Source organism: Musca autumnalis, unplaced genomic scaffold (genome assembly GCF_047663935.1).
Source record: "Musca autumnalis isolate F117 unplaced genomic scaffold, ASM4766393v1 scaffold_2, whole genome shotgun sequence".
NCBI lineage: Eukaryota > Metazoa > Arthropoda > Insecta > Diptera > Muscidae > Musca > Musca autumnalis.
Window position 1 is genome coordinate 135,314,807 of NW_027411755.1, and position 12,003 is coordinate 135,326,809.

Genomic DNA, 12,003 nt, shown 5'->3' on the forward strand with positions numbered 1-12,003 from the left:
ACATTTGCCCATCGAAAATATCAATGATTAAGGTGTACTCCAGTTAATTGATGATATTAAAATTAATACATACAAAAAAATAAAAAAGCATAGCACAGAAAGATTAATAATTGTGATTGCAGAGCACAGGGAGTAATAAAGCGAAAAGAATTCACTTTATTTTTATTGCTGATAAAGCTGACAATTAAAACCTTTTTTTGTGTGCAAATGTTGTGTGTTCGTGTGTCTGTGTGTATGTGGCATTTTGTTGTCATAATTAATTAAATCATGTCAATGCCATTATAAAGAGTATAATTGTTTATAATTATTTTAAGCTTTTTATACAATATATGAATGCAAAACACTCACTCACATGTGCACACAAACACATACATGCACATATACCCATTTGTATGTAATTTTTGTTTTTTATTTGCTTATTCAGCTGTAATCTCAGGGATTTTTATTTCGTTTGATGTACTCTACGCAGGAAAAAAGTGGTAATTATGACAGTTTATGATTTTTAGGTACCTTGCATATAACATCAAATATACTGTGAAGGTCCATGGGCAGGAAAAAATACATTCGATATTTAAATCTACCCAATAAAGTTCAAATATGAGACTTCGTAAGGGTCAGTAGCATAGCGGACATTAAGGGAGTCGAAGGAGGAGTATCCTTCTGTTTTTTTGGTTCTTTTTCAGAATTAGCCGAAAGTTCTCAACGTTAGTTGTTTCCACCCAACTAACGTTGAGAACTTTCGGCTAATTCTGAAAAAGAACCAAAAAAACAGAAGGATACTCCTCCTTCGACTCCCTTAATGAGGCGTGGGAGCGTTCGAAAAAAAGGTGATGTTATAAAGCCCCATTCATATGGCCCAATTGCTTCATTGGTCATAGATTTTAGTCGTACACACTGTATACCGTATACGATCTTATAGGCAATGGAGAGGAGAAACACAGTCTTGTCTCCTGCTAATTAGCTGGAAAATCATTAGCTCCTGATACCTTATTACTCCTCTTCTGGTCTCTAAGTAAACATTATTGTAGATCTTGTCCGAGTTTTCTTAAGAAACCGTGACAACTTCTGTCCGGAAGGAAAGCTAACTCAAAATTTTAGGAATTTTGTTGCATTCGCTATGGACAATCAGGAAATTACATTTTCTACATTTTTCATAAGCTACATATGTAAGTCTATATAAGTCGCCGGAAGCTTATTTGAAACGTACCAATAACCGACAGTGGTTTAGGGTATCAAAAATCCGCTCCCACCAATCATAACACTTTTTTAACTTGTTCAATACTAAATATTGTCAATATATTCAATTTAAATTGTGTTTCATCAATATTATAATCATTTCACATCGATGATGATATGGTTCTGTTTTTTCTGCTTTTCTCCAACAATTTTGTTCAGCTTTTTCCAACAAATCTGAATTTTTTATGACAAGCTGTGGAATGATGCGGTGAACACAGATTGCAACAAAAAAAGTAAAAAAACAACATTGCGAAAAATCCCATAAAATTTTAAATTATAAAACATTGTAATATTCTGTCATATTAAGTTTTATGTTGTTGTTGTTCCCTACGTCCACCAATCACTATCGCTGATGTTGTTTTTGTTGTCTTCATCATTTTGTTAATTTGAGTTGTCTCTATGGTTGTAATTCAATTAAAATTGATGAGTTTTTTAATTGATGTTGTAATGCCTTTTAATAAGTCCATACAGCAGCAGATAGTTGAAGCGATTTTTACTGCTGTTGTTGTCGTTGTTGCTGATTTCGGTTTTGGTTGACATTATCACACATCTGATTGCCAATGTTCAGATGATGAAAAAGTTCGTTCATATGACATAATCTCTATTTTATTAAATGCAAAACATTTTATAATTATTTTAATATGAGAGAACACACTGGGCGTATACATTTCAGCTGAAAAGTCCGTGCTTGGGTAACGGGAAGCCTCCCTCAAGGAACTCGTGGTGAGACCATGACTCTAACGAACACCCGACGGGTCTTTTAGGCAAGAACAAGTAAAAAAGTAGAGATATACCCTTAGGCTGTGTGAATTGAAACTTTTATATACTGACACTGGCGATTCTAATACCGGCTTCGCAGATTTTGAGGCCCTTTTTGGAAGTATGAACTTGGCGATAAAAAAATATATTTGGTTTGAAGGTCAAAAGGGTTGCAGAGGATGTACTTGAAGGAATGGACCGAAATAGTCCACTTTAGAAGTGGATCTTACTTTGGGAGTCATTCTTATCGATAGATATTTTGCCTACCAGTCATTTCAGTTGGTCGCCGTATAACATAGATGATTTGGATCACTATGTTAGGAAGCATGGACTTGCCCACGAAAAACATGTCGTTTAAACAAGGAGTAGCATCGATATAATTTTCAAAGAGCTCTTCGAATAGATCGTAAACTGCACTTAAACAAAAATGTTGAACTTTCGGACAAATTATTAAGAGATCCAAAGTTGAACGGAGCAACCAAGAGATTTGGCTCGTACTATTTTAGTGGCATTTTTAACTTTTGGTGGGTATGTACCAGAAGGTGCGCACCGACAGTGCCCATCTTCAAACTAAAACAAAGTTTGGACAAATATTCGAAGGCACAAATTTGGATCGGGGCGGCTCATCCGTTCGAGGGTTATAGTGCGCTCCATCCCCATTATGCAATAGGGGTTTTTACAGCTTTCGAGCTATTTTCTCAGGAAGCGATACATGCTGTTAGAACAAAGAACAAAGTGATTCGTAAGCAGGTCTTAAAGTGCATTATTCCGAAATTTTGTGTGGTAGGTACATACATTAAAGAGTTGACATATATAGTCCATATTCGAACCTGATCTATGTCTCGTAGAAATATGACCATCGGTAACTGCCCTCGAGAGTTATCGTGTGCAATATTTTTATGAATAGCTTCGACCTTTTGTAAGGGAGCTACCTAAAGGAAAGGACTGCTATGACTGATCTTCGGACTTAAGCTACGTTCGAACAAAATATTACGATGGTCAATTTTTGGACCCTGTCGGCAGATCCGTTCGAGAGTTATCGTACGCTTTCGGGTTATTTTCTCAGGAGGTATGGCCTTGCCCCTGATGAAACTGGTACCGTCGTAGTGGGGGCAGCGAATACAAGTTGTTACAACAAAAACCAAAGCGATTCGAGAGCAGGTCCTAAACTGAACTTTTTTTTTGAAATGTTGTGTGGAAGGAAGGAGTGGGCTGAGTTCATATTGGAATCTCATCTATATCTGGTAGAAATATCACGATTTGCAAAGTATGGTTGGTCACTCCTTTCAAGAGTTATCGTGCTCACAAATTTGCCGAACATTTTCTATTAGACCCCAAGTATGTTTGGACGAAATTCGTGGCAGACAATTATTATCGGTGAAAAAAACTTTACCAGTTCATTGTTGTGGCTAAAAAAAGAATTCTACAAAAATTTGTGAAAAACGGATCGGATTTTATACAGCTCAGATATCCATGTTTGGCCGATTTTGGGTATTTTGGACCCCCATATCAAAATCCGATCCCATTTTCACAAAAAATAAATTCGCCTTTTTTTCTTGAAAACGCCTTGACTTGAATATATATTTCAGCCTAATTTTTACAGTGTTTTATTTAACTTGCTTTGGTGTCCGTTTAGTTCAAATTTAGTAACTCATTTCCCACACAGTTGCAGTTGACCAATCGAACTAAAACTTTGCACACTTTTCAGAATTGGATAACAATACACGAATATGAAACCAAAACAAATATGGGCCCATTTTTTCTTATAGCCTCCATATAGCGGTACCACCCGATTTAAAGTATTTTAAGGATTTTCTCTTTATTTTTAGGCCGAATTGGCTGTAACTTGTCATTTGGGGTTCCCAATGGTACAGAAACTTCCTCGCCAAAAATGTTGGACATAGGTCAAGGTTTTGGTATAGCCTGGACAATCGTTTTCCACGGAACTTCTTTTCAATGATTGTGAAAATTTAATTATCAAATATCAGAGATGTAATTTATAATACTTATGACCAAGACCAAAAAGTTATCTAGCATGACAAAGACATTTTTGTAGCAGGAAAGGAAAATTTGGTTCACGTAAAACGTAATGAAACCCACTTATGTTGTACTACTACTTCCGTTGTTTAACCGCTACGTTATTGAAATTTTTACCAATTTCACACAAAAGTTTTAGTCCATTTAACCCGCTAAGTACTATCTGATCTTCACATTGGTTTGTACGCTTCTTCTTCATCATAAACTCAAACTTTGTTTAAAATTTTGCGGGTTATTATTTTGACCTACAGAGCCGCTAAAAAATTGGTTAAAATTTTGTTTTTGGTCCATTTCAACCCCTGAACATTTCACGATCATCACCAAAAACTAATCATTTCTACTCTGGCCCGAACCCAACCTCCTTAAAAAATTCGTTACAATCGGCCCATAATTGCGGCCTTAAGCTTGTTTACAATTTTTAATGGACGGACACACATCGCTAAATCGCTTTATCTCGTCGAGATATGAATTTCGGCATACCAAAAAAGGGGTCTAGGACGAATATTTCGTGGTGTTACATAAACTTTTGGAGAGACTATAAGTAGCATGGGATAAAAATGTGGTTCTCTACACAGAACGCATTATATATTAGGCAGTAGGCCCGTTATCTAGCAAACACTTTATTGCAATTTACATCAGAGGAAAGGTCAGTAGTTTTTTTTCCATATATAGGCTACTTTGCGAAATATGTATGTCCTCAAGGAATTAAAATATGGACCAAAAATAAAATTTGTATATTTTTCATACAAAAGCAATGGTCTATGTCACCCGCTAAATAATATCAAATCATCATTCAAAATTGTAGGCATCTTTTTCGACCTATACTCTTACCCGGTGCAAAATTTCGTGACTATTGATGTATAATTGCGACATCTAGCGAGTTTATTATTACACTACAAACAAATAACGGAATATATTAGGCTGTAACTCTGTTATCTGATCATGCACACCAACGTAATTGGCATCAATTGAAAGGTCAAGCGTTCCACTTTCAAGTATATCTCACTTGTCTGGAATGTCACTTCCAGGACTTAAGATATAAGCTGTATATTAAAAATTTTCACAATTTTCACACAAAAGTTTTGGTCCATTTAACCCTCTAAATATTATCCGATCGCCATCTCAAATTGCAAGCTTCTCCAATGTGATATACTCTTACCTTATTTAAAATTACGCGTTGATCGGACTATTATTGAGACCTACAGAGCCGCTAGAAAATTGGATAAATATTATGTTTTCGGTCCATTTCACCCGCTAAATATTTCACGATCATCACCAATAAGAATAAGGATCTATTCTGATCTGAACCCGACCTCCATACAAAATTTCGTGACGATCGGTCCATAATTGCGGCCTGGAGCGTGTTTACAATTTATAATGGACAGACGGACGGACACATATCTCAAAATCGCTTTATCTCGTCGAGATATGAAGATTGGTATACCACATTGGGGGTCTCCGACGAATATTTCGCGGTGTTACATGAATTTTTACCAAAACAAACTTATAATACCCTTTTCCACATTGTGGTATAGGGTATAATTAACTTACAGTGTTTTATTTATAAATGCACTTAAAACTAGAAATAATTTTTCATGATGGAATCTCTCAAATAAAACGCATTTGAATTAAAAATTGTGACAATATTAAAAGGAAATCGTTTTATTTGAGAGATTCCATCATGAAAAATTATTTTTTAGGTTTAAGTGCATTTTTAAAGAAAACACTGCAACTAATTTTTTTTTTAAATTATTTTTTTTTATATATTTGATTCACGCAAATCAAAATTGGACAGACATTTTGAAGAAATTTGGAAAATGTGACGATATATGTTGTAAAAAATTGAGCCAAGTTATATTGAAATAGTGTTGGCAACATGTAGTCTGCCCTACCCGAATTTTCCGCATATGAAAAACACAAAATACCCTCTGCTTCATCATGGCATTCCTATTGTGCTTTTGGTCTCCAACCGAGAACTAGAAACTATCCAATTACAAATCGAATAAATTTCCATCATAGGAACGGTAATACATCCTGGAATGTCCGAGCTCTTTTGGTCCGTGCCGGGTTAGAACAGAACCCCGAGCCATGGATATGTTCCGATCGCCAGATCCGCATCATCCGCATGTCAACATCACTGAGATGTATAGTATGTACGGAATGTGAGCTTCCGAAGATGGGACTACTACGATAGACGTTATATTGTTGCTTGCTGCTCCAGAACATCTCCCAACGTGTCTCTAACTTCGGCGTTGTCGGAATACGAGACGGCCGCAGTCTCCTCAACGACAACAAACGCAGCACTTCACACGTTCTGGGAACACATAGTTCCTGTAATTCAATTGCAACGATCTCCGAAACAAAGACAGTGAAATTGTAGGCTTTATGAGTCAGAAAAACATTATGGCACAACGATCCAGAAACAATGCTGACATGTAGCTTGAAATGTTGCGATGGTTACGACGTTCTGCGAAAGGATCATATTCGAAGCCGATGAGGAGGACTTGAATTCCTTAGGATCATATTCGAAATCGATGAGGAGGACTTGAATTCCTTATACACCAGTCTGCGCAGAAGAGACCTATCTACTTGAGCTTGATTCTACAGTGAAATTGTAGGCTTTATGAGTCAGAAAAACATTATGGTCGCCACGATACAGAAACAGTGCTGATATGTAGCTTGAACGTTGCGATGATTACGACGTTTTGCGAAAAGATCATATACGAAACCGATGAGGAGGACTTGAATTCATTATATAGCAGTCTGCGCAGAAGAGACCTATCTCACTTCAGCTTGACTTTAGTGACCCATACATGCCATGTACATATATATATGGGGATTTCTGAGTGAAATCGGACACTTTTTCAAAAAGCGGTTTTTGATTTTCCGTATTTTTTGTCGTGTTGATGCCGCTCCTCAGCGAAACATTTTAGCATATTTTCAGATTTTTGACTAACTGTTCCAGAGATATAGCGCCTTTTTGTATTTTTTGTGTTTTTATAAGCTGTCTAATAAAAACTAGAAACATTTTTTGCACAGTGGGCTTGGAAGCAATTTTCGCGATTTAATAATTAAAATCAATTTTTATAAATTATTGTACTCTTCACACAGTTTGGCATTTGGAGTTCCCAATTGTACAGAAAATACCCCACCATAAATTGTGGACATGGGTCAGATTTTGGTGAAGCTCTCATATAACGGTACCACTCGATTTCAGGCAATTTAAAGTTTTTATCCACATTTTCGGCCTAAATTGACTGTGGTGAAAAAATTTATTTGCTAAAAAGTTAAAAATAACAAAATAATTTAAAAAAAATAAGTTTCAGTGTTTTATTTATAAATGCACTTAGAACTAGAAAATAATTTGTCGCTAAGCCTCAATAAGTAGATTCTTCCTCATGATGGAACCTCCCAAATAAAACACTGAAATTTAATTCTATTATTTTTTATTTCCAATTTGTTTAAAATGTGTCAATACAGTTTTTCCGTTATACCAGTGTGAAACATTTGATAAAGAATTAAGGGGATGGAAAAAAAAATAGCGATATATTTGCAGCCTAAGTGAGCCGATGTAGGGGAATGATTTACCCCTATCAACGATTTTGAATGGCCTTTAATTTCCACGTTTGTTGACCATCGCATTTAGCTTTTTCTCATATACATCCACAAAAATAAATTAAACATGTTTTGCAACAACTTCTATTCACTGCCTTCTTAAAGAAGGTACAAGCTCTTTCAGGGAAAAGTCCACGGTACAAGTTTTTTTCAGGGGCAAGCCCATACTTCCTCAGAAAGTGGCCCGAAAGGTGTAACACATCCCTATGGAACAATGCCAGTGGCTGCAGCGCACGAACGGATCAGCCGAATGGGTCCAAAATTTGGTTTTCGTAATATTTTGACCAAACTTAGTTTAAGTTTAAAGATGAGCCATCTCGGCCCACTCCTTTCGGTACTTTCCACTCAAAAGTGCGAAAAAATCACAAAAATTTTACGAATTATTTAACTTTATTTAACTTTAAAAATGGTGCAGTGTGAAACATTTGATAAAGAATTAAGGGGATGGGGGAAAAAATAGCGATATATTTGCAGCCTAAGTGAGCCGATGTAGGGGAATGATTTACCCCTATCAACGATTTTAATGGCCTTTAATTTCCACGTTTGTTGATCCATCGCATTTAGCTTTTTCTCATATACATCCACAAAAATAAATTAAACATGTTTTGCAACAACTTCTATTCACTGCCTTCTTAAAGAAGGTACAAGCTCTTTCAGGGAAAAGTCACACGGTACAAGTTTTTTTCAGGGGCAAGCCCATACTTCCTCAGAAAGTGGCCCGAAAGGTGTAACACATCCCTATGGAACAATGCCAGTGGCTGGAGCACACGAACGGATCAGCCGAATGGGTCCAAAATTTGGTTTTCGTAATATTTTGACCAAACTTAGTTTAAGTTTAAAGATGAGCCATCTCGGCCCACTCCTTTCGGTACTTTCCACTCAAAAGTGCGAAAAAATCACAAAAATTTTACGAATTATTTAACTTTATTTATCTTTAAAAATGGTGCATATCGGTCTTCACCTTAGGTTTCCTCCCCCACAAAAGTTTAACATCTCCTAGGCAGGGACCACCCCCCTCCCCGAAATGATTTGTTCCAACAAAATTTTTGAGCTACTTTAACAAATTATTAAGTTTTTTACAGCGTTTTTTTCTCTAATATATTTTTTGTTTTTGAAATTTCAAATGAAAACTTATATTGTTCTGAAGGTTCTGTACTGAAAATGTACTTTATTAATAAGTTGTTTAATAAATATTTAAACATTTATTCTTTGAATACTCTTTTTGAGAGAAACTTCCATTACAACTGAATTCCTTCTTCATGCCAGGGTTTTCGAATTCTTTAATGAATATAAAGGTCTTGAGGCTTTAAACCTAATTCAAAACGATTACAGTATTGTGCGGATTAAAAGTATATGACATTAAATGTCTATTGGACAATCACGGTTGCCACAGTTGGTAGAATATTACCAAATTTGGTAACTTTTTATAGGGTTGGTAACTTTGTAAATTCGTTTTGGTTTGGTAACTTTTTAAGGTTTGATCATGGCACAGTCATACAGGTACCCGCATCAGACCAGCTGATGTACTGCAAGCTGTCAAAAAAGTTGGCGTAATTGAAAACACAAAATTAAAAAACAAAAATTTAAACGAAAAATTGTGAATTTTTGGTGGATTTGGTAATAATGCGTTTAATAATATCTGCCTAAAAAAATTTGTAGACAAAAATTATGTGAATCGCTTTATTTTTGGAAAACATTTTTGACATTTCACAGTACTGAACTGGTTTTTGTTGAACTCCACTCGATTTCAACTGCCAATACCTTTGCGTATACGTCAAATGAAAACTCATCTGAGAACGACTGGATCCATTTGACGTTTGAGCAATGGAATTGACAGTTGAAATCGAGTAGATTTCGTAAATATAAACATAGTATAATAGGGTCTACTCATGAAATTGGAAACATCGAAATTTGCTACTAAAAAATACTTCTTTTCATTGTAAACGTGTAATAACAATGAACTGCAACAGTTCTGTATGCTTTATATTGCATTTTGATTCAAATTTGTTCTATTTTAGAGGATTTTTAAATGCCCAAAGAAGTAACCCACAAAAGCAAAACTTTACAGGAGAAGCAAAAAACCGTATTAAATGAAAAACAGTTTTATAGAATATCAATCTTATAAGGGCGAGTATTTGGAGTATTATCAACCATCACGAATGCGAGTATGTAATGAACTAAAACCGCGAAAACGCCTGGGGGCCCGGGCCCCACCCGAAATGTTTGGTCGACCAAAATTTTTTGAGCTACTTTAGAAATTATTACGTTTTTTCACTAAAATAATTTTTTACTTTTGGAATTTTCTAATGAAAACTTAGATTGTTCTGAATGTCATGTACTAAAAATTTACTTTATGAATAATAGATGGGATTCTACCCGGTATTTACCCAAAACTTGGGTAAATACCTGGTAAATTCCCGATAAATACCTCTTTCGGGTGTTTATTTGGGTATTTAAAAATTTATTTAGAAATGAAAATTTTGTTTTTCTGTCAGACAGAAAATCAAAAGAAAACAAAAAAGCTGTTTAACCTCGAGGACTATACTTTTTATATGTAAAATCGAACGTTGGAGTTGTATGTAGGAAGAAAATCAATGCAGACCGCAGCAAATATAGCTTTGTCGAAGAGGACCAAAATCGCAAGATTAGCAGCTGAAATCAAAAGCTAAGCCATCAGATATATGAAAAAATTAGAATATCGGTCCAGCATTTACGTTTTTCCGCAAGAAAGGGATTTAACAAACCGTTCTAAAAGCCCTCATATGTCAAAAATTACGCTGTAACTATATACGAGAGATTTACCGAAAATATGGACCAAAACTGGTAAAATATTAACAAGTCACATTTCCGAAAAAGGTAATTTTATTCATAGTCAGCTAAAATTTGTTAAAATACTGCGTTTTCGCGTCCAATTGGATGATTTTAGTTTCTGTAATATTTACCCACATATTAGGTAAATACCTGGATATTTACCCATTTGTACCCAATTTACCCATTTTAATGGGTATTTACCATTTGGGTATTTACCCATTTCCCATCTCTATTTATGAACAAGTTGTCTAAGAAATATTTAAAATTTTTTGTTTGAATACTCTTTTTGAGAAAACTTCCAGTGAAATCTGCATTACTTCTTTTTCTCATGTAATTCATTATCAAATAATAAAGGGCTCAGGAATTCTATAATAAATATAAAGGTCTTGAGGCTTTAAACTCATTCTGTATTGAAAAAATTACGTGTTTAGTATTGTGCGTATTGGAAGTGCATGAAATGACATGTTTACTGGACAAATGTACGATATATCAAGAGTTTTCCGTGGAGCATATCTCTAAAACCAATTAAAATTAGTTTTACTACCTTAATTTTTATTTATTTTAATGGAGAGAAAATTTACTGTTCGTCATAAAGTGCTAATATCTGCTATAAGTAGCATACCAACCTGCATTTTTTCCTATCATTAACAAAGTTGTAGCTGAAAACAACCCCAAACAAAATTAATGCTCAAACATTGGTTAAATGGTATTAAAATCTACTGTAATTTCGGGCTTTAGGCTAACGATAAAAGTATACCTCATCGAAATAATGGCCTTTGACTTCTCATATGTTTCGACAAAATCCGCTTCAAATAATTTGGTGTCGATTTAGCCCAATTCTTTCGTCTGTCTGGCTCGAGCGCACAATAACTTTCGAACGGATCAACCAAACTTTAAGTCATATCGGTCCACTCCTTTTTTCTCACAAGTCTACCTTTGTCGAAGGTCCAAATCGATTTCTTCGAGACATGGATTATGTTCGAATATGGATTATATCGGTTCACTCTTTCCGTTACCTACCATACAAAATTTCAATATCCGATTTCACCGAAACTTTGAACATCCTAAAATTACTTCCGGACGTACACATGTATATCAAGTACCAATAGAGTCTATATGGGACAACATCATTCGGATACTTCCTTCACAAAATTTCAAAATAAGTGCAATATAAGGGCTGTTCAAGAATCCATTGGACATGTTTGCCAATGCTAGTCCTTGCGGCCTTGTTTACAGCGATATTCTATTTTTCGTGGGTAAGTCGATGCTTCCTGACGTAACGGTTCAAAAGCTCTAAATCTTACCATGACCAACTAAAATGACGGATTGACACGATAACTATCCAAAGAATGACTTCCAAAGTTTGGTCCACTTCCAAAATGGACCATTCTTGCAGGTATCTTCTCCACAAAAGTAAAACTTTTGCGCTCTTATCGAAGTCAAATTTATGATCACAACATAAACATTTATTCGCAACTCTCACAATCGTTAAGTTTTATACCCAAAAAGACAACGAAGTTCTGAAACTCCCTGACTACACAATTT